The sequence below is a fragment of the Gorilla gorilla genome, chromosome 10 (genome assembly GCF_029281585.2).
Source record: "Gorilla gorilla gorilla isolate KB3781 chromosome 10, NHGRI_mGorGor1-v2.1_pri, whole genome shotgun sequence".
Taxonomy (NCBI): Eukaryota; Metazoa; Chordata; class Mammalia; order Primates; family Hominidae; genus Gorilla; species Gorilla gorilla.
Window position 1 is genome coordinate 103974233 of NC_073234.2, and position 19022 is coordinate 103993254.

Genomic DNA, 19022 nt, shown 5'->3' on the forward strand with positions numbered 1-19022 from the left:
GGGCTGCTGAGCCGCCGGCGCTTTTATACAGTTCCCGCCCGCCTGCTCCGGACACGCCTCCTTCCCTTCCGGAGCCCGGGGTAGGCGAGAAGCAGGCAAGGGCGCGGAGGGAAGAATCGGGAGGGCGGCCAGAGCACGGTAAATGCCCCAGAAGTTTGGCAGATTAGGCCAACCTTGTCCGCTCGCCTGGGGGCCCCGGACCTGCACTGGCGGGAGACCGCGAAGGTGCAGGGACGCAGAGGGCGAAGCTTGGTACCCTGCAGCTACTGCTCGGGAGGAGTCCCAGCTTACCCTCCCGGATCCGCTGGGGCTCACCTGGCACCCCCGGGGACAGACGAAATACCTCGCGCGCCAGAGAGGGCTCAGAGCTCCCTCTGTTATACAAAGTCGGAGAGGGAGAGGAGTCCGGGAGGTTCGGAGCAAAGAATTCACCCTGCCTGCCTTAGAGAAATAAAGTTTAATTGCGATCTGTAGTTAGGCCATTGTCCTATCACCTCTATTTTTTAAAAAAACAATTACTTTAGTGAATTAATATTTAATAATTACAAGAATTGTTGACTCAAGGTTAAGTATTGCAGGGGGAGATGCTTCATTTGGAATGGTTTGTTACTGTGTCTTTAGAAATTAAGATTGAAAGAGAAGTGATAGATCATTAAACTACAGGTCGCCAACACAGCAAGGCTTTGAAAGTTGTACTTTTTTGAACGGAAAGATAATGCAACCACAATAATAATAGCTAACATCATTATGTGATGCACTTGTTCATGTGCCAGGTGCCAGACTAAGAACTTCGCATAGATTATCTCATTAAATTCTTTCATCAAATCTATTAGTGTAGATCTTATTATTTTATTCCCATTTTATGGACGATGAAATACAAGGTTAATTTTCTTGACCAACCATATCTAGTAAATGGCAGAGCTCTAATTTAAACCTGGAGCTCCAGCTGTACAGTCTTAAAAAAATACTTCAAATATTTTATTGATTCTCCAGAATGTGTCTGTTTTTGTTTGTATAACTGGAGAACATTCCAAAGCATTTCATTAATTTTTTAAAAGAAAATATTAGCTGAACACTAACATCAGTGATCTTTAAAAGAAAGAATAATGTATGAGTTTAGGAATTAGTTATTTTAATAATAGAGTAGGATTCCAAATTTGCTTTAATTAGTTCCAGTGCGTTTGTTAAACATGAATATGCCAAACCTGTAATCAGGGCGAAGCTTGTTTATTTCACTCCAGATGTGCTGACTTCTGTGATTTCCCCAAATGTGGGAAACTCGACTGCATAATTTAGTGGGGGACTGCGTTCTCACTTTCTCATGTTAGAAAAAATATGTATAGACAGCACATCAATCATGATTCCAAGGTGATAGTTGCTTAGAAAGATTTTTATACATTAGGCACTCTTAGTACAAATATATCGAACATCAAATATCAAAATGAGCTTAATTTGGATATTGGAGGCATAGCAAATGATTGGGTTTTTTTTCTTCAAGATTTATTTTTATTTTTTATTTTTTAGATGGAATCTCGCTCTGTCTCCCAGGCTGAAGTGCAATGACGCAATCTCGGCTCAATGCAGCCTCCGCCTCTCAGGTTTAAGCGATTATCCCGCCTCAGTCTCACAAGTAGCTGGGATTACAGGTGCCCACCACCACACCCAGGTATTTTTGTTGTTGTTGTTGTTGTTTTAGTAGAGACGGGGTTTCACCATTTTGGCCAGGCTGGTCTCGAACTCCTGACCTCAGGTGATCCACCTGCCTCAGCCTTCCAAAGTGCTGGGATTACAGGCGTGAGCCACTGCACCCGGCCCCTTTAAGGCTTTTTTGAAGTGGAGAATTTTATTTTTTTCTCCAGCTTTATTAAGTTATATTTGACAAAAATAGTATCTATTTACCACGTACAATGTGATGTTCTGCTTATGTATACATTGTGAAATTATTAAATCAGGCTAAATAATATATCCATCACCTCACATACTCATCATTTTTGGGAGCTGAGAGTATTTAACATCTACTCTTTGTAGTTTTGGAGTACCTCAGTATATTCAGGGGATTGATTCCTAGACCTTTCAGGTATACCAAAATCTACATATATTGAAGTCCCACAGTCAACCCTGCAGAACCTGCAGACACAAAAGTCAGCCCTGCTTATACATGGGTTTTACATCTCTAGAATACTGTATTTTCTATCTGAGTTTGAAAAAAAATTGCATATAAGTAGACCCATACAGTTCAAACCTGTGTTGTTCAAGGGTTAACTGTATACAGTACATTAACTGTAGTTATCATGCTGTACAATGAATCTCCAGAACTTATTCATCCTGTCTAACTAAAACTTTGTACCCCTTTACCACCATTTCCCCCCCAAGAAAAGAAATATTTAGTGTCAATATAAACTCACTTTCATGTATAACATTAAGTAAATAACAAGTATCCTCTATCTGTCCTCTAAAGGAGGACAGATACGACAAAAATAATCAAAATGGTATGAGAGTTACTGAAGCCTGGGAATCATAAATCTAACCATATGGATTTTATGAGACCAATAGAAAGGAATGGCCTAATTTGTTGTACCAGGTTTAAAGAAACCAGGCAGTGTTCCTAACAGAAATTCAGTTCAATTTCTTTTCATTCAACTCAATAATACATGCTACTTTCATCTCCTACAATGCATTCTCATTCTCCTCTCTCTTTCTCCCTCTTTCCATTTTTTTCCCTCTCAGTTCTCTCTGTCTCCTCCTCCCACCTCCACCATTCCCTGGTTCTAGCTTCGTTAATATCACTGACTTTCTCATACGTAACTGTATCTTTTGTTTCCCTCATACTGCTGCATTACAGTTTTGTTGTGTAATAATGTTACTTGAATCAAGAGAATGTCGAAGCAAATATCCAAGGGATTAGAAAGAGCTAATATGCAAATGAAAGATTTTGGGTAGGCTTATATGGAAGTCACAAATGGGTCAGAATGACTGAGATCTCTCCTTAAGACTGGCTTTTGATAGGGGATGCAGGCCAGCATTCAGTTGATTCACAGAAGAAAAACCAAGGAGTTCCTTTAAACTGAACAAGAGGCAGGGCTATGTCCCAGGTGGACAGGAGGGATGGGGGATGTTTTCTTATGGAAATAGCAGGCTACCATTATACAACTCAGGGAGTTCAACATTTAACACACTGGGTAGAAAGTTATTTCATGATTATCTAATTTTTACTTGAATACTTTCAATACTATTCGTCACTCATGCTATTATTGATTAATCCAATTTTGAAAAGCTTTTTTCCTGAGCTTTATCGTTTTTGTTGTTAAGAGGCAGGTGTAATTTACCAGATAAGTCTTATCTTGCTTTGTGCATGTGAAATATCTCTTGTTCATTCACTATTTTGTGGATATCTTCTTTTAGACACATATATTGTTTTCAATACTTTTCTTTTAAAAAATGTCTCTCACAAACTGAAACTTATTGCCTGACCAAGCCAGACCGGAGACAGACTGTCTATATCTGTCTTTGAGTGACTAGAGGAGGGGGAAAAGGAGAAGAATGCCTCTTTGATCATGAAATTTCCTCTGCTGAAAGCTCTTTGGTGGCTTGCCATTGCTCTTGGAATAAAGAAATTAGCACCTTAGCAAAGCCTTCAAGGCCTCCAAGATCTCACCTCTCCCTCCTTCTCCAAGGTCAATTCATTATGTGCTCCCTTTTTTCCAGGGCCAAGGCCCTTCTGTCCTCATAATTCTCACCTCAGACCATTTGCAAATACCCTTCTTTCTGCCTCTGTTTGGATCACTTTGTTTCACCCTATCATTGTGCCCAGTAAGTATGCATTTATCATGTAGATCTCAACTCAGTATTCCCTATATTTTCTTCCTCAGGGAGGCTTTCCCGATCTCTTTGCTTTGTTCAATTCTCCTCTTACTATAAAGTCGAGCATGAATTACCTATTTTTTACAAAACAACTGCAGTTTTGTATTTGTTTGTTTGACTATTTGGGTAAAGTAATTATGACTGCCCTTGCTCATTATTTTATTGTCAATATCTGTCACAGGGAAAAGAACAGAGCGAATCCCTTAAATATTGGTCAATTAGGTTGCTGTTGCCCATATAAGCCAGGAATTGGTCTAAGCCCTTAGTTTATATTCCGTCAATAACTTCTTATGACAATCATGTAAGAGAGGTAATTTTTAACTTTTCTACTTGATAAATAAGGAAACTGAGGATCAAAGAAGTATGGTGATTTGCTCAAGATCCCTCAATTGATAAATGGGAAAACCATGATCTAACCTAGACATATGGACTGTGGTTAGGAATTTTTTTTTTGGTGGGGGGGACAGAGTTCACTCTTGTTGCCCAGTCTGGAGTGCAATGGCATGATCTTGGCTCACGCAACCTCTGCCTCCCAGGTTCAAGCGATTCTCCTGCCTCAGCCTCCTGAGTAGCTGGGATTACAGACATGCGCCACCATGCCTGACTAAGTTTTGTATTTTTAGTAGAGACGGGGTTTCTCCATGTTGCTTAGGCTGGTCTCGAACTGCTGACCTCAGGTGATCTGCCCGCCTTGGCCTCCCAAAGTGCTGGAATTACATGCATGAGCCACCATGCCCAGCTTGGATTTTTTTTTTTTTTTTTTTTTTTTTTGCTTAGCACACTTTCCTGTCCCTCTTCTTCCATTATTAGCACTCACTTTCACTTAGAGAATTCAGACTATTCCTTATCTTTCAAGAGAGACTGTCATTCACATGGTTCTGTTTTCCCACCTCCCTCCACTATCAGAGATAGGCTTAGTACCCTGATCTGTCCAGTCCTGATTGGTGGAGGAATGGGTACATCACATGAGATGGGCCAATCAGAATCCACTGTGGGACTTTTGTGCTAGAGCTATTGGGGAACAGTATCTCCTTCCTATGGAGTTTCCAAACTACAAGAATGTGAAGTTCTCTTTGCCTGTGTGAAGCCGTGTGATTTTACCAGCCTTGAAAATGATGAAATACTTAATAAGTTCACAGAGTATTCTTTGAATAATATAATTTTTCTAGTATTCAGAAAACAACATCAAACTCATTTGTCTAGTTCAGGGTTTTTCTTGATTATGTAATAAGGGTTAGCAATATTATGAAGGATAGTGTATTAGTCCACTTCCATTACTATAAAGGGATACCTAAGACTGGGTAATTTTTAAGAAAAGAGGTTTATTTGGTTCACAGTTCTGCAGGATGTACAGGAAGGATGGTGCTGACATTTGCTTCTGGTGAGGCCTTAGGAAGCTTACAATCCTGGAGGAGGGTAAAGCAGAAGCAGGTGTGTCAGATGGCAGGAGAGAGCACAACAGAGTGAGTGGGGGAGGAAGTCCCAGATCTTAAACTACCAGATCTTTCATGAACTACCTGAGCAAGAACTCACTCATTACCAAAGGCATGGTGCTAAACCATTCATGAGGGGACTACCCCCATGATCCAATCACCTCCTATCAGGCCCCACCTCCAACAATGGGAATTACATTTCAACATGAGATTCGGAGGGAGATTATGAGAAACCATATAATTCTGCTTTCGGCCACTGAAATCTCATGTCCTTCTGTCATTTCAAAACACAATCATGCTTTCACAATAGTCCCCCAAGGTGTAAACTCATAAGTTCCAAGTCCCAAGTCCAACGTCTCATCTGGAGATGAGTTCCTTCCACCTATCAGCCTGTAAGATAAAAAATAAGTAATTTACTCCCAAGATGTAACAATAAATAGTACAGGCATTGGGTATATGTTCCCATTCCAACAGGGAGAAATTGGCCAAAAGAAAGGAGCTACAGGCCCAATGCAAGTTTGAAACCCAGCAGGGCAGTAATTCAATCTGAAGGCTCCAAATGATCTTCTTTGACTCCTTAGGACCCACATCCAGGGCACACTGGTGCAAGGGCTCCCAAGGTCTTGGGCAGTTCTGCCCTTGTAGCTTTGTGGATGCAGCCCCTGTGCATGCTCTTATGGGTTGGAGTTGAGTGCCTGAGGCTTTGCAGGTTCAGGATGCAAGCTGCTTGTAGATCTACCATTCTTGGGTCTGAAGGATGGTGGCCTCCTTCCCACAGCTCCACTAGGCAGTGACCTAGTGGGGGATCTGTTTAGGGTCTTCAACCCTACATTTTTACTCTACACTGTCCTAGTAAAGGCTTCCTGTGAGGGCTCCACCCTTGCAGGAGGCTTCTGCCTGGTCACCCAGGCTTTCTTGCATGTTCTCTGAAATCTAGGAGGGACCTGCCAAGCCTCCTTCACTCTTGCATTCCATGCACCTGCAGGTTTAACACCATGTGGAAGCGACCAAGGCTTACGGTGCCTTATGGTCTCCAAAGCAGTATCTGGGGCCCTTTGAGCTGATTCCGGAGCCAGAGCAACCAGAATGTGGGGAGCAGTGACCTGAGGCTGCACAGGGCAGTGGGGCCCTTGGCTTGGCCTCCAAATCCACTCGTTTTTCTTAGGCTTCTGGGCTTATGATGGGAGGGAGTTCCTCAAAGACTTCTGAAATGACTTTGAGGCTTTTTTCTCATTGTCTTGGATATTAGCTCTTGGCTCCTTTTTAGTTATGCTAATCTCTCTAGCAAGTGGCCACTCCAAAGCCTGCTTGTATTGTGTCCTGAAAATGACTTTTCCTGTTCTATCAATGGACAAGCTGCAAAATTTCCAAACTTTTTTGACTCTGCTTCCCTTTTAAATGTAAGTTCTAACTTTAAGTTCTTTCTTTGCTCCTGCATCTGAGTATAGATTGTTAGAAGCAGCCAGGCCACATCTTGAACACTTGCTGCTTAGAAATTTCTTCCACCCTATATCCTAAGTCATGACTCTTCAATTCAAAATTCTACAAATCTCTAGGGCATGAACACAAAGCAGCCAAGTTCTTTGATAGGGCATAACATGGGTGACCTTCACTCCAGTTCCCAATAATTTCCCATTTCCACCTGAGACCTCCTCAGCCTGGCCTTCACTATTCATATTTCTATCAGCGTTTTGGTCACTACCGTTTAACCATTCTCAAAGAAGTTCCATATTTTCCCTTATCTTCCTGTCTTCTTCTGAGTGCTCCAAATTCATCCAGCCTCTGCCTGTTACCAGTTCCAAAGCTACTTCCACATTTTCAAGTACCTTTATAGCAAAATCCCACTCCCTAGTACAAATTTTCTGTGTTAGTCTGTGTTACTATAAAGGAATACCTGATACTGGTTAGCTTATATAAATAAAAAGAGGTTTGATTGGCTCAGAGTTCTGCAGAATGTACAGGAAGTGTGGTACTGAAATCTGCTTCTGGTAAGGACCCAAAAAGCTTACAATCATGGTGAATGGTTAAGGGAAACAGATGTATCACATAGCAAGAGACAGCAACCAAGCAAGTAGAAGGAGGTTCCAGACTTTTAAACAACCAGATCTTGCATGAATTAATTGAGCAAGAACTCACTCATCACCAAGGAGTTGGTGCTAAAAATCTTAATATGATTTTTAAGCTGGGATCCACCCAGATCATTTGGGATCCACCCAGATGATCCAATCACCTCCCACCAGACCCCACCTCCAACACTGGGAATCATAGTTCAACATGAGATTTACAAGGGACAAAACATCCAAACCACATCATATAGTAAATACTTACATTGTTGGTGGTTGGCTTTTTTCCCCCTTTATTCTATGCCTAAAAATTAATTGTATGATCAATTTAAAAATCAACAGTAAATAATTACATTCCTGAAAAAAGTTGAGCTTGTATAATAACTCATCTTAGAAATTTTTATTTTTTTATCCCTCTTGTGAACCTCTAGAAATATTCATATTAACTCAGAATCTTCTATTTAGTCTTATCAATAAACATTAATTACATATTAAATGGAATTTGTTTGACAAAAAATAAAAAAAGCATGAGTGTCCCTGGAGATAATTATGATATGGATAAGTAATTATAGTCCATATCTATCAAATAATCAAGAAGCAAGCTCAGCTACTCACTGCTTGTAACAAGCATGAAGTGCAGTGGAAGGAAAATTACTTTATTCCAGGGCTTGCAGTGAGGAAATGACCAAGGCTAGTGCCTTAAAGAAACCATTTCAAACTTTAGGGTGGGGAGAGGGGCTTAAAAAGGGAACTTGGAATGGGAGGCATGCTGGAGTGGCACTGGGTACAAGGTCTGTGTGTTTTGTACTAGTGGCTATCTTGAGTTACGGTTCGCCTAGAGTACGGGCTGGCATCATCTCAACAATGGTGGGGTTGTTGACTAACTACCTTGAGGTAATCTCTGGAATTTTGTATCTGGGTCTTCATGCCTGGTCTGTCTCAAAATTAGCTTCTGGAACTTCTAAGTAAGCACAACTTCTAAGTGTGCATGGTGTAAGTTTAACAAGTATACAGTTAGATAAATGTTCATAGTATCAAGGAAGTGTGTGGTGAGAGAGGGACATAGCATTCCAAAGAACACTTCAAGGCTATAATTTAAGACTAAGGAGAAAAAAAGAAGGTTTCTGCAGTTTGCTTCAAGGTTACATGTGGAGAGTAGGGGGAAAGGAGAAAAAGGAAAGAAGAAAAAGACAATTCTCAAAAGAAGAGATACAAATTGCCAACAAACATGAAAAATGCTCAACATCACTAATTAACATGGAAATGAAAATTAAAGCCACAATGAGATATCACCTTACTCCTGCAAGAATGACCATAGTTAAAAAAATCAAAACATAATAGAAGTTGATGTGAACGTGTAAAAGGGAACACCACACTGCTGGTGGAAATGTAAAGTAGTACAACCGCTATGGAAAACAGTATGGAATTTCCTTAAAGAAGGAAGAGCAGAATTACCATTTGATCCAGCAATCTCACTACTGGGTATCTACCCACAGGGCACTTGCGTATGCATGTTTATAGCAGCACAATTAGCAATTGCAAAAATATGGAACCAGCCTAAATGCCCATCAACCAATGAGTAGATAAAGAAAATGTGTTATATATACATCATGGAATACTGCTCAGCCCTAAAAAAATGAAATAGTGGCATTTGCAGCAACCTGGATAGAGTTGGAGACAATTATTCTAAGTGAAGTAACTCAAGAATGGAAAACCAAGTATTGTATGTTCTCACTTACAAGTGTGATCTAAGCTGTGAGAATGCAAAGGCACAGAATGATATAATAAACTTTGGGGACTTGAAGACAAGAGTGGGAGGGGGTGAGAAAAGACCACACGTTGGGTATAGTGTACACTGCTCGGGGGCAGGTGCAACAAAATCTCAGAAATTACCACCAAAGAACTTATCCATGTAACCAAAAAACACTTGTTCCCCTAAAACTATTGAAATTTAAAAAGAAAAGAAAAGAAAACGTTTAATGTATTTTGAAGCTGAAGTGCTCATTACAGTATTGGCTATCACGATCCAATGAGAGAACGAGATTGCCAAGAACATCTAAAGGAATAAACTTATTTACACATTCTAGTAGCAACTTGAGGGAAAATAAATCCAGTGGATCTTAGAGATAGGATTTCCTGGTATATTTCAAAAGTACAGATTCAGCTTTGCAGAGAGAACTTCAATCATTTATTCATTAGTCCCCTTGTTCGGCAAATATTTGTTAATACTTCCAGATGATACTATTTCCTTCAAAGCACATGATTAATAATTAATATTTAAATAATAACTGATTTTCTCTAACTTATTTTGTTTAATAATTTCATCCAAAACATGTTATTTATTTATTTTGTCACTACCCTACTTTAGAGTCTCCTGAATCTCACCTAAACCATTCACCAATGGTCTTCCTATCCTTGGTCTTCTATTACTACAGTCCATTTCAACATTGCTGCAAAGTTACCGCTGCACATGTAAAAATCTGGTCATGCCACTTTTCTGTCTGTCATAGTATTTTTACCCTTGGTACCTAGAGAATAAAATCCAGGGCTCCTTACAGTTTGGCCACAATATTTATCATTCTCTATGTTCATCTGTTATCTACCTCCTTCCAAATAACCATATTGAACTTCTCAACATTTTCTCTTTGACACCTTTATTCCTCTGCTACATTGTTCCTTTAACATGGAGTAGCTTTTCCTCCATTTTCTGCCCGAAATCTCCTTTTCATCATTCAAAGCCTGGTTCAAATATCACTGTCTCTTTGAAGCAGAGTGGTTGCTCATTCCTTACAATCTTAGGTTTACTGTTAACGGGAAAATTAATTTGTAGTACATGAGCCTCCACTCAGTGAAGGAGAAGCTGTTGCTCAAAATATGCTGAGTAAAAGAGTAAAACGAGTTGTAGAAATGTGATGGGAACATTCTAGAGAGAGAATACACATATAGGACTTGATAAAAGTCCTATATATGTATTTTTTTGCAATTAAAAATTTTATTAACATAAATATTTGCGACTCAAATTTAGAAACTAGAGAAAATTTAGAGATTTTTAGGAACTATGAGTTTGTGAGTTATTTCATGATCACAGGTTTTAAGACTAGAAGAAAATTTTGCTAAAATGTAGTTTACACGATTAATCTACAGATGATGAAATTGAGGTTACAGAGAGGCTAATTTATGATAGAATGAGGAGTAGAACCCACATCTTCAGACTTGATTTACACAAAACCTTCTGGTTAGTCCAGAAGCAGTACTTCCAAGGAATCAAGATCAAAGAGTAAATATTCTAGTGCTGTTTATAGTAAAGAGTGAGTTATTGTTAAGGAGACAGTGGTTTTAAGATTATTCAGAAAGGAATTTCTAGAGAAGAAGAAAAGGTGGAATTGATTTTCTAAATGATATGTATTTCTATGAATATACTTTTTTATATTCCATATTACCAGAATATAGGAGACTGTTGAATGCATACATTTTAGATGCTCAAATATAATGTAATACCACAATTTTGATAAATTTTACCACAGGTCCCTCTTCTTCATAACCACTTAAAAATCTATCATATAACCGTACATTTCGGCATCATTTCAGTTTATGGCTTTTTCTATGTCTCATAACTTTTATTTGTACTAGATAAATTAGTTTAGGTTGGTGGTTTTGGCAGCAATGTTATTCTTTTTGGTTATTTGATCTTAAAAATGATTTGTGGCTTCAACTGTGGCAATGTTGTTTTTCATATTCTGCTTTTGAAACCTGTGTCCTCTAGTGAATCATTTAAATGAGAAGTTCCTAGAGTATGGCTTATTTCTTAATTGACAAGTTTGTTTTGCATCACTCTTGAAATGACAAAGTTAATAAAGGGTGTAGGTATATAGACAAAAGCAATGTTTTGGAAAGTTTTGTCACAAGATGCAATGCAACTCCCATGGTGTATTTTCCTGTGAAAACTATAGACAGGGAATACTGAGAAGCTATCAAACATTTGGGACTTTCTTCTTTCTGTCTTTTTAGGGGTTGGGGTGGATAGGGAATGAATTTGACATGAAGTCAACTAGGTAACAGATAACTTTTACCATTTTGGGTTCCACAGTCCGAAACAGGCATTGTAATATTTCTTTTCTTTTTTCTTTTTGTGGATGTGCAACTTAGACAAGTTGTAGATTTTTCATGTTTCCTTTCAACATCATCAGACCACTTATCAAGTTTGCATAAAATACATTTGTTAACAATGTACCTCATTGTCTGAGTTTTCTCTCAGCTAGAAACTGACTGCAGTGACCCCTATCTTCACAGGTTATGGGGATCTTAATCAGTTTTCAACCTATTTCCCAGAGGCCTTGTGGGTAGAGATGGCTTTTGGAATTTGAGTTCCAAACTTAGACTGGTTAGTAAGCCCCAGGCATTGTCATCATTGGCCGCATACACTACCCGCCCTCACCTATTTGTTTTTTTCTTTACTTTTGTTGGCAAATGCCAGACACTAATTTTCTTATTCTGAAAACTATACCCAAGGTGAGACACAGATTAAAGAAGATGCTCATTTTCATAACCTCTGAATTTTTAAATATGTTTCCTTTATTGTTTATTAAAAAATGCATTCTTGGCCAGGCACAGTGTCTCATGCCTGTAATCTCAGCACTTTGGGAGGCCAAGGCAGGTGGATCATGAGGTCAGGAGATCGAGACCATCCTGGCTAACATGGTGAAACCCCGTCTCTACTAAAAATACAAAAAAAAAAAAAAAAATTAGCCGGGAGTGGTGGCATGACCCTGTAGTCCCAGCTACTCGGGAGGCTGAGGCAGGAAAATCACTTGAACCTGGGAGGTGGAGGTTGCAGTGAGCCGAGACTGTGCCACTGCACTCCAGCCTGGGTGACAGAGCAAGACTCCATCTCAAAAAAAAAAAAAAAAAAAAAGCAAAAATCCATTCTTAAATTGGATTGATTAATGCCATGATAGCTTTCATTTACCTTAAAATATGCAGTGTGGTATTGTGTGTTTGCTATTTGAGTGAGGCTACATCCCACATGCTAAGAGCATTCTATTCAAGAATTTGAGTCCACTGCTGACCAGCAGGCTTTCTTTCTTTTTTTTATTATACTTTAAGTTTTAGGGTACATGTGCACAATGTGCAGGTTTGTTACATATGTATACGTGCCATGTTGGTGTGCTGCACCCATTAACTCATCATTTAACATTAGGTATATCTCCTAATGCTATCCCTCCCCTCTCCCCCCACCCCACAACAGGCCCCGGTGTGTGATGTTCCCCTCCCTGTGTCCATGTGTTCTTATTGTTCAATTCCCACCTATGAGTGAGAACATGCGGTGTTTGGTTTTTTGTCCTTGTGATAGTTTGCTGAGAATGATGGTTTCCAGCTTCATCCATGTCCCTACAAAGGACATGAACTCATCATTTTTTATGGCTGCATAGTATTCCATGGTGTATGTGTGCCACATTTTCTTAATCCAGTCTATCATTGTTGGATATTTGGGTTGGTTCCAAGTCTTTGCTATTGTGAATAGTGCGGCAATAAACATACGTGTGCATGTGTCTTTATAGCAGCATGATTTATAATCTTTTGGGTATATACCCAGTAATGGGATAACTGACCAGCGGGCTTTCTAATCAGGAGTTCCATGCTTGATATGGTTTGGATGTGTTCCCACTCAAATCTCATGTTGAATTGTAGTTCCCATAAACCTCACGTGTTGTGGGAGGGACCCAGTGGGAGGTAATTGAGCCATGGGGTCAGTTACCCCCATGCTGCTATTATCGTGATAGTGAGTGACTTCTCACGAGATGGTTTTATTAGGGGCTTTTTCCCTTTTGCTGGGCACTTCTCCTTGCTGCCATCATGTGAAGAATGACATGTTTGCTTCCCCTCCCACCATGATTGTAAGTTTCCTGAAGCCTCCCCAGCCATGCTGAACTGTGAGTCAATTAAACCTCTTTCCTTTATAAATTGCCAGTCTCGGGTATGTCTTTATTAGCAGCATAAGAAAGGGTTATGGAATTTAGAGATCCAAACTTTAGCAGGTACTGATATAAGCACTTGTATTACCCATATGTAGCTTATCCATAGATGTTGGAAATATGTTCAAAATAAGAATGTTATTAATAGATATTATTCATGAATAGCATACTATATGGAAAAATGGTTTTTTAGAGGTGAAAATAGTGGCTGACTGATCAGCATCATTAATGTAAAAAGAGAGCTCTAATTGGTAAAATTAAAGTTCTTAAGAACATGTGGATTGGTTAAACTTCTTTTAGAGACATAAACATGATCAGGGTATAAGAATCCAAGGAGGCCTGAAGCTTGTAGCAGTAGAAATGATGCTAAGGACGTGAGCCCTAAACAAACTGGTTCTAGCCATTGACTGAGAGAAATACAAACTCTAATGATATGTTTGTATTCAGTGAATTTTTCACTTAAGATGTTAAAGGGAGCACTTAACTGTACCAAGAACTAGGACTTACTCAAGCTTTAAATAATATTTTGTGTGACCTGACTTGTGTCCAGTTGTCAATGTGTTGGTTAGTCATATCTACATTTGTGAGAGAATTTGATCTGTGATTTACTTTCTTTATGGTCTGGTAGCCAAATAATCTACTGTAAATAACCTAAGAATTATGCATACTAAATAGACTTAAGATCAGTTCATAATTGTTTAGGGAGCATTTACCAAGCACTAAGTACTTTCCATATATTGTTTAATCTTTACTATGTTCTCTACAATAGTCCTCACAACACTCCTAAGAATGCTATTGTTGTTTGTTTTGGTTTTGGTTTTTGGTAAGCTCACTGTGAATAATCTGGTGCTTATCATTGTCATTATTTAGAGAAAGGGAAAAAAGACGATCAAATCCATCTATGAGATGGGTATAATTTACCCTGTTTTGCAGATGAGGAAACTAAGTCACAGGGGTAGTTAAGTGGCTACTCTAGGTCACAGAGCTAGAAAGTGGCCAATTTTGGATTCAACTGGTGTTTGAGTAACTCTAAAAATCCACTCTTTTAACCATGATATTTTAGTGTATCCCTTAATAATACTTTGTTGTTAAATAGGAACATTTATGGGCTAGGAAGTGAGTTAAACATTTCTGATAATACAGTGTAGTATTTACATTGCAGAGTTTCCTTATGTAGTCAAAAGGTAAAAAAGTAACTTGTCTCGTCCTAGGGCATGCTGGATAGCTACCCGGACTACAGGATAATTAGACAGCTTTCAAAGGAGTACTCACAGCTTGGAAAATGTCCTTAAGGATTTTGATTCAATGACTGATTTCATGACAATGAAGGGCTCCGAAAGCGGAACAAAGTTCGTTTATGTAGAGTAAAGGAAATAGTTAGGCTAGCACTAGACCTTTTTGGTGCAGACATTGGAAGCTGAAGATTATCTGTACTGATTTTCCCCCTAATCCCCATTATTGGGTTTCTGGTTACCAACCTTAGTATAGCTTGTACAATATCATCTCTGTAACCTTTGTGTTGGTTTATCTTGATCAACTGTCAGTGCAAAGTGAGAAGCTGCCTTTCATCTGGTTTCCAATGGTGTTAACTAGAAAAAGAGAAACTAAAAAGTTTGCGTTGAGCAGAAATATGTAGTCAAGGTATTAAAGCACTAACAGTGAACCTAAAAAAGGTATTTGAAGAAAGAAGGATTCCTGGAGAGAAGTTTCACTAAAAAATAGCCTACACCGTAGGACATTGCGAACAAAGAGAGTTGGCTAAAATCTGGATTATTTGCAATGGTACAAAGTTTTTCTATTTGAACTTCAATGAAAAGTTTTTTGTCAATTTATCCTTGCACTGAAACTGTCCGCTTAAATCTAATGCATCAAAGATCTGGCATTGTTAAGGAAGAAATCCTTGAACTCTAAGCAGGCCTGGCAAAAAAAAAAAAAAAAGATAATGGTACATCAATCTTCCTCTCTGGAAAAAATGAATAACTAAAGCCAGTTTGACTTTTGGAGTCCAGTTATATCAGTTAGAAGAATAGAGAAAGAGCTTTCTAGCCAAGGAGGGAGGAGAAAGTGAACAAGGAAGTTGTAAAACACAGTATGATTATTTTACAATGGTTTATTAAATGAAAGGAGGTAGCACTTTTCTTATCTAACATAGATCATTTTACACTGCGCCATAGTAGAAATAACATCAGCTTTGTGATACACAGACCTCAGTTTAAGGCCTGGCTCCACCACTTTCTGCCTGGGAAATTCATAGCAGCTTCTTAACTCCCAGTACTTGCCTCACAGTAGTATTGGGGCCTGTGTATGACAGTAACCTTCTGTTTGACTTTGGCCAACTTAACCCCAATGCCTCAGAGGCTTCGTCTCTTAAATGGGAATAATAATGCTTCATCACTCCATTCTAGAACTTTTTCCTGCGCATGGGGACAAAACATACAGAACTAATATTCCTAGTGGTTTTTGTTCTCTCAAATGAGGATAATAATGATGACTACCAATAGTGGCATTTTGAAGGTTAAGCGTTAGTGTATTAAAGGTCCCTAATTCTTAAGCAGACAATAAATGCTGCATAATAAGCATGCAGTAAATATTAGAGCTACATTATTAAATTCATACAAGATCTATTGGTGGCATTAACTTAGTACTTACTTTTATAGAGAAAAATATATGCCACAGCAGACAACATACAGGACTATCATCTCATATCTGAATTGTGCTCGTGATTGTTCAAAGCATAATCACATTCTAATGGAGAAGGGCATGCATACATCATAATTCTCACCTTCCAGAAAAGGAGGATGAGATCCAAAGAACTTTAGTGATATTAACCAGAGATGATGTAATTTTAAACAGGGAAGTCAGGGCTGGAATCTGAATTCCTGAATCCTGTCTTAGTGATCTTCCCATTACTCCATTTATTTTTATTTTTATTTATTTTTATTTATTTATTTTGCTGTTCTATAGGTCTGGCATACTTTTCTAGAAATCCTTTGTTGGAGTAAACTATAAGAAGAAGAAATATGCAATCAAATGGCCTTTCATCTTATGAGTTTATGATGCATTGCTATCCTGAGTTTATTGTTTCAGTTTTTTGAATGTGAAAAAAGATAAATTCTCTGTAACATTCAGAGAGGAACAGAGAAAACACACTTGTGCTAAATTGAGTGGACTCGTGCCATTATCAGTTTTGAGCTTTGAACTGATTTCAGACACATGAAAGTTGAAAATTAACAAAATGCTTTGCTTTTTTCAAAAAAAGACTGAAATTTTAAAAAATAACAAATCAAATTTATCCACTCTAAGTTACTACAGAAAGATAAATATTTTGATCAATAAAACAAATTGGAATATCAACAAAATTATTAAATATTCTGTGAAACATGTCTATTTAGAATAGAGTAATTGGTTACTGACTCTATATTGTTTAAAAGTGTTGGGTTTATAGAATTAAGCCTGAACTGACTTTGATTCCTCAATATAGTTTATTTTACCTACCCAGTTAAGTACTTTAATATTTGAGAAATTTTTTTTCTTTGCAATATCAAAATACTTTTAGAAAGTAACAGAAATTTACAGCATTGTGTAAATGTAATATTTATCTATTTTATTTCAGTCCAGCTGAATTTAACCTACACGATCATTAAGAGTCTACACCACCAGGCATGATGCTTTCCCCAGATAACTACAGTCTCTGCCTTTGAGGAATCCAATGTCTGAGCTTTATGGCAATAAAAGCTTATAGTTGCTATCATTCATTAACCTCTTGCAATGTATGAGCCACTCTGCCAAGAGTTTTGTACATGTTTTCTGATTTAATCCCATTGTCCAAGGTTCTGGAGACAGTGTTTTATTAACCTAGTTTATAGATGAGGGAACAGTGGCTTAGAATAAGGAACTTATCCTGAGATACTCACCTCATCAATGGTTTAATCTATCTGATATGGTTTGGCTGTGTCTCCACTCAAATCTCAACTTGAATTGTAGCTGTCAGAATTCCCACGTGTTGTGAGAGGGACCCAGAGGGAGGTAATTGAATCATGGGGGCTGGTCTTTCTCATGCTATTCTTGTGATAGTGAATAAGTCTCACGAGATCTGATGAGCTTATCAGGGGTTTCTGCTTTTTCTTCCTCCTTGTTTTTTCGTGCTGCCACCATGTAAGAAGTTCATTTCGCCTCCCGCCATGATTCTGAGGCCTCCCCAGCCCTGTGAAACCGTAAGTCCAATTAAACCTCTTTTTCTTCCCAGTCTCAGGTATGTCTTTATCAGCATCATGAAAACGGACTAATACACTATTCTTAATTGATATGCCAACACAAATATAGAGACACATAGCAACGTATATACACAAAATGCAAACAAAATTGCTTGCAGCTTTAAGTAGATCTAAGTATACTTTTCCTTCTTCAGTGGGAACAAAGGTGTTGTAATTGTTGTTTCTGCCAACAGGTTATGCTTCAACATTCATTACGTGATAGTAGCATTGCCGTTGTGCAGAGAAGGCAATGCATTAATAATCATAGAGGGGTACAAAAGTGCATCATGGCTAGTAACTCAAATCTCAAATGCTCTGACATTGACCCTATAGCCTCGATTTTTCTTAAAAAAAGATTATAACCAAAATTATATTTAAACTTTAGGTTGACTTAAAGGTCTTTAATTATTTTTAATGTTTTAAGATCATTAAAGATCTTTAAGTCAATCTAAAGTATATTAAAGGTAATAAAACTTCTCATCTTAACTCTATCTTGTGCTTTTTCTAGGAAACTGAAGTAATAAGAAATGCTTTGAATATACTCAGAACTGTATCTTATAAAAGGATCACAAACACACAACGCCAGAAGACCTTAGACAAGAGTGTATGAAGGGCACAAATGTAGGAGAGAAATTAGTGAAGACATAGTACTTTAAAAATAATAGACTTTCCCCCTTTTTATTTAAATTTTTGAGAGCGAAAACTTATGATAGAATATTTAGAAACATATTAGAGATACATAATTTCATCCTTATTTATTTATTCATTTATTTTTAAGACAGAGTCTTGCTCTGTCACCCAGGCTGGAGTGCAATAGCCTGATCATGGCTCACTGCAACCTCTACATCCTGGTCTCAATATATAGTCTCTCTCTCTCGCTTTCTTTTTCTCTATCTCTCATTCTGGAACCCTGAGCAACTATGTAAGAAGTCTGGCTGCCATGATGCCACCATGCTGGAGGGACCACATGGACATACCATGAAGATATACAGAGAAATGCTTTAGAAACCTCAGCTGTTCCGTCTTTCAGCTATTTGAGTCTTCCTAGGCCAAGGGCCAGATAGACAAAGAAGACTTGATGGTGACTCCAGCCTTAGTCAATGTCTAACTGCAACCGCGTGAGAGACTTTCAACCAGAACTATACAGTGGAGCTGCTTCTGAACTCCTGACCCATAGAAACCATGAATGATAATAAATGATTGCTGTTTTCCTTAAATGTTTGGTCGCATTTCTCAGTGAAATCATCTGTGCCTAGAATTTTCTTTCTGGAAAAGTTTCAAACCCTAAATTCAATTCTTAATTGAATTTTATATCTATATATCTATAGACATATACAAATATCTGTATATCGACAACATAATTCGGATCATTCAGGTTATCTACTTCTTTTAGAATATGCATTGGGAGTTTGTGTTTGTTAAGGAATGTGTCTGGTTCAT

At 38.2% G+C, this 19022-nt stretch overlaps 1 long non-coding RNA gene across 1 annotated transcript; it reads left to right on the top strand.

The window, feature by feature from the left end:
- The first annotated feature begins 44 nt into the window (after window positions 1-44).
- LOC129525836 (uncharacterized) lies at window positions 45-18799 on the top strand. The gene is made up of 4 exons (XR_008670342.2): window positions 45-138; window positions 1525-1666; window positions 17490-17543; window positions 18091-18799. It is a non-coding gene; the product is annotated as an uncharacterized lncRNA (long non-coding RNA).
- The last annotated feature ends 223 nt before the right edge of the window (window positions 18800-19022 follow it).